This window comes from Mus musculus, chromosome 12 (genome assembly GCF_000001635.26).
Source record: "Mus musculus strain C57BL/6J chromosome 12, GRCm38.p6 C57BL/6J".
NCBI lineage: Eukaryota > Metazoa > Chordata > Mammalia > Rodentia > Muridae > Mus > Mus musculus.
The window spans coordinates 112,871,222-112,876,341 of record NC_000078.6 but is presented as its reverse complement, the minus strand read 5'-3'; the positions used below and the strand labels follow the sequence as shown (position 1 = coordinate 112,876,341).

The 5,120-nt window shown below is 52.6% G+C and overlaps 1 long non-coding RNA gene across 1 annotated transcript; it reads left to right on the top strand.

The window, feature by feature from the left end:
- Window positions 1-515: 515 nt before the first annotated feature.
- On the top strand, window positions 516-4,816 carry 1700127F24Rik. Its single transcript, XR_873068.2, has 6 exons — window positions 516-729; window positions 952-1,068; window positions 1,180-1,280; window positions 1,642-2,198; window positions 3,208-3,275; window positions 3,457-4,816. It is a non-coding gene; the product is annotated as an RIKEN cDNA 1700127F24 gene (long non-coding RNA).
- Window positions 4,817-5,120: the final 304 nt, after the last annotated feature.

The following is a 5,120-nucleotide window of genomic DNA, read 5'->3' as shown; positions in this document are numbered from 1 at the left end:
GGATGGCATTAGGCAGGAGGGTCAAAGGGGGTCCACACTGCCAATCCAATTCCTGCCTGTTGTACTGGCTCTGGGCTGGTAGGGCCACAGTGGGGAGGGGGCACTGTTAGGTGGGCATTCTACAGTTGCATCAGGCAGCAGGGGTTCTTTATAGGAGTCGATGGAGTTTTGCAAACTCTCCTCCCGCTGAGTAATAGGAACCTGCCTGTAAACAGCAGCCCTGAAGCCCCTGTACTGGCTGAGGATAGACCCCTGGTCCCAGGGTCCAATTATTGCTTCCTCACACCACCATCAACCTCAAGGTCAAGTAACATTCCTGGAGTCATGCAGCAAGCTGGACGCAAGCTAGACACAAGCTGGTTCAGGGTAAACTTGGAAAATTCTGAGGCCCAAGTCTTCCAGCCCTAAGTGTCAGGACCAATGATGTCCCTTTCTCTGGCACGTGTCCTCAGTGGGAGAATGGCATCACAATACTACCTCCCTGAGTCGTCATGATGATGTGAGGTCCCAGCCAACACTCTGCCTCCGGAGCCCTCTCTGGCTCCAAGAACATGGTCTCCCACCTTATCTGTGGAGCTGGGTGCCCCCTGGTGGCCGCAGTGTTGACTTAGGTTTTAGGCTAGCTTTCCCAGCCTATGTCCGCGTGCCAGAGGAGGCCAGCTGGTCTCATCACTGCTCGTCTGGGAGAACGTACTCAGCTTGGACCTTCGGGTGACCATGCTGAAGGAGGTGTGGGTCAGGCTGAGGTGTTTGGTCCTAGACTCCGTTTTCTATGACACAAAACTTGGGAAACCCACAGTGACCTAGCATAGGGGTTCTGGGACTAGACATTTATAGCCATCTATATGGTTTGGGACATGAATACGTGGGTAAGGCTTTGGTGACTAATGCATAAGAGCATGCACCTGTGCCTGTCTGTCTACACTTAGTCTGACACTCTCTTGCTCCCAGAGCCCAGAGCATCATGATAAAGCAACTGAGCAGCTGCTGAGGAGGTTCGGGAGAGGTGGCTCCGTAGGGGCTCCTGTGGTTTGCTCCCAGAAACTGCGACAATGACACATTCATCAGGTATTGTCCCATCGTGACATGGAAATAAAACCTTTTGCATAGATTGGTAGATAGAGGCACAAACCATTTGGTAAAGTGGCTGCAATTCACTGCCCTCTTGGCTTTCTCTAGTGGCTGTTTTGTAGCCCTCACCTGGCATCTTTGGCAGAGATGGATTCCCCTACTCAGTGAGTGAGGGACTCTGAGGAGGTTGGCCTAGAAGAAGGAAAGAGGTTTGTGTGCATCTGGGGTGGGGGTGGGGGGAATCCCATCTCTTCCTGATCTTACCCTCCCTAGCCCAGCAGGCCCAGGGTAGAAGTTGTTGGGACCACAACGAAGCCTCCTGAAACTCCCCTGCAATGTGCTCAGAGGGTCCCTATGAGTCCAGTGGTTTGATAGGCAGAACTGGGTTCCCAGAAGGGAGGGAGTCGGGGCTGGTCCTATGGAGTGGTTAGGGGTAAAGAAGTTAGATTTAGTCTTACTCCACCTGAGTGCTTATGAGGCTCATCTTTCCTAGGGAGGGGACAGACAGAGAGGGGATCAATCGGGAATCTCGCCTCTTCTTGGTCTTGCCCTCTTCTCCCCTTGTCACAGATCTGTGCAAGTCATCAAGTCTCCAGTGTCACGAATAACTGGTTTCTGTGCAAAACTCTATGTTGGGAGGGCTGCATCTGGGTGAGAATGCATTACACCTGGATTTCTGAATCTGCAAATTGAGAACAATAGCAATCCGTACTTCACCCGGTTATTTTGCAAATACAACATAGGCGAAGGCTTGGTGCGCTCCTAGCATTTCTGCCTGGACATCAGGCTGCGGTCCGCCAGACGCGCATGTGCGGGAACCTCAGGAAGTCAGAGCGGGTCACTCAGGTTCGCTCTAGACAGCGAAGGCGGAGACGAAATTCTGCCCTTTACCTGCTGAGGCTCGCTCAGGGGTTGTGGACTCCCCCGCTGACGCCTGGGCAAGCCCCAGCGTGCTCCACTCTCCGTAGGGTATGGGTGGGAGTGGGCTCTTGGCCCTAGGCTGCCGGACGGCCAAGAGCTTACCCAGGAGGCGGAGGAGAAGGGGGGTAACCTAGCTCAAGGACCAGAGGCATGTGGAGCAGGTCGTGGAGCAGATTGTGACATTCCCAGCGAGAAGAGACTGGCCTGTAAGCTCCAGCTCAAAGGGCCGCGTAGGGGCTGGGGGCGTGGGGGTTGATACACTCTGGATCCCAGCCAGAAGGAGCAGCAAGTTTTAGGATCCCGGATGAGCAGGAAAGTCTCCCGAACGGCGGAGGCTGGGGGAGTCTTTTTTTTATCTGCAAGAAAAATCGCTATCCATGTGTGTGTGTGTGGTGGGGGCGCAGGACTGTGGGAACTTTCAGAGGTGATCCCACGGAAGAGTTGATAGCAGAGCACTGACAGTGCTGGGGACAGAAGCAAGCCTTGGAAGCTGGTTGAGCAGGTGTCACACACACCCATTTGTGCTCCCCATCCTGAGGCCGAGCAGACTTGGGAAAGTGGGCTGGAGCCAGGCAAGGAGCCCTCCGCTAATCTATGAGCATGTGCAAGGACTGTCATAGCCACCAGGTGGCAGGCTGCCAGGCCACTGTTGGAAACCTAAACAGATTATGTCTTAGGTCTGTCTGTCTGTCGTTCCGCACTACACCACCTCTTCCGGGTAGCAGCCTCATGGGGTCACAAATGAGGACAGAGAGAGCTTATCAGACTTGGTAAGGTGGTGTGGTGTGGCTGGTTAGGAGAGCAACTAATGAAAGGTCCTGCATATTGTGGTCATCAGGCTGGACTGCGCCAGAAAGACCTTCCTCCTTCAAAGTTCAGAGTTTACTCAGAATGTTTCCACCAAAGGCTTGAACTTGAGCTGAGCTCAGAGTGCCCATGGCAGGGTCTCTTGGATTCACCTTTCAAGTGTGTGATGTTGGGGTCAAGAGAAGCTGAGACCCCTGTGTCACTCTTACACCCACTGGGCCGACGATCTGGTGTTGGTGGGGGTCTCAGTGAAGACTGCGTGTCTAGAGGAAGCTGAGGTGAAGTTACTTTGAATCAGCAGAGCTTCCAGGGAGTGCTGGGTGTGGGCGCGGGCCAACAAACAGGGCTTGGTGGACAAGGAGCTGTCAGTTCAAGAGCTGGCTAAGGGCTGTGTTCATTCACGTACAGGGCTGCCGAATGGCTGAACTTCAACCAGACCTGGAGCACCTTGTGAGATGATACCCGAGAGGAAGAAGGTGGGACGAGACGGTGACCCAGGCTGCCCCTCCATACCTACATGAGGGTGGGCAGGCAGGGTGTGTGACCTCTCATACCCCAGTCACATCCTCTCAGGAGTATGGCATGGCTGTTCTGGTGTCACATGAGGGAGGGACAGTCACATATGGTGTCTTCACAGTTCTTTATCTTCCCCTCTAGGGACGCAGGAGCTACTGGGCTGGAGGGCTCCTTCTTTTCCTTCTCTGGTGTTTTCTTTGTATCTTTGCCCCCCAGGATTTGGTGAAGGTGGATAGAAAGTTGCCCAGAAGGCAGACATGGTCGCTCATGGCTTTAGTCCCGGGACTAGGGAGGTAGAGGTGGGTAGATCTCTGTGAGTTCGAGGCTAATCTGGTTGGTCTATACAGTGATTTCTGGGATAGCCAGGGCTATATAGTGAGATCCTGTCTTTTAAAAAAAAGTTATTCATAGGATGCATTTGAGATAAATGGCAAACATCTCCCCTTTCCCCATAGCTGGGGGGTGGGAGACTGAAGGGGTGCTATGGGGGTGGTGGCAGGCAGCTGGGGGCTGAGTGTCTCCTCAGCTGATCTCCTAGGAACACAGTCACCACTGTCTTCATCTTGTGCCTGTGTGAAATGCTTAAATCCCCCCAATTTGTAGAAACACAGCCCCCCTTTTTTATAAGCCTCATATATTCTCATCATTGATATATATCAATATATACAACATATATATAGGCAGGTGGTGAGTGTTCCCAGGTTGTTCAACCCTTTGTTCCCAGGAGATGGTGGTAGCCTAAGAAGCTGCCAGGTCCGGACCAAAGAAGAGCTGGCCAGTGGTTAGCCCAGAAAGAGGTGACATGAGACCAGAGCTCTAGGATCTGAGCAGGGGTTGTGGGTATCAGCCAATTAAGGGTCTTTGGGGACTGAACTCTGAGAGGCTACATCCCCCAGAAAGACCTGGAAAGCTTCAGGGACCCCATTGAGCATGCTCAGACAACCACACCAGTTGGCCACCACTCCTTTGGGTGGGATGTGTCTTCCTCCTTGTTTAGACAGTAGGGCTTGTCGAGGGAGGTGACCAAGAGGTGACCCTGGAGGGATGGGGCTGGAGGCTTAGGACACAGGAACTGAACGTCTCCCTGTCCAGGGGACATTCAGTCACTTCTAGCTGCTTTCCTGCCAGGAGATGTGACAGGCCCCAGAGGCCTGGATTACTCCAGCTTGGCTTGGGAGAATGTCACTGTAGTCTGAGAACGTTTCTGGTTGAGGTCTCTGGGGTCTCTGTATCAAGAAACTATCCTAGCCTTGCATGGTGGCAAATGCCTATAATACCAACACCTAGGAAGTGGAAGCAGAGAGATTTCCAGTTCAAAGCCTGCCCTGGGTTGCACAGCAAGGCCTTTCTTAAACAAGAGAAAAAGGGAGTTAAAGAGCTGCCCCAGCGGTTAAGAACACCATCTGCTCTTCTAAAGGACCTGGGTCCTTTAGAAAACCTGGTCCTAGCTCCCGCATGGCAGCTCAGAACTGCCTGTGACTCTAGTTCCAGGAGATCTGACACCCTCACACAGATATATATGCAAGCAAAACACCAATGCATAATAAATAAAGTTTTTTTTTAAAGGCAAGAAAAAAAAAAAAAAGAAAAGACCTCAGGGAAGAGCCCCAGGCTATTTGCCATTTACCAGCATACCCAGTAGGAAACCAGCATACCCATTGCCTCCTCCTCCATGCTGGCCTCCAAGCTTCAGCAGCAGGCATTAGCTTGGAGTCAAATTGGTCTTTTCTTCACCAGAGGTGCTGCCAGCTACCTGCCTCGTTTTCTTCAGCCTGGCAGCACCCTTAAACCTAAACCTAGCCCGC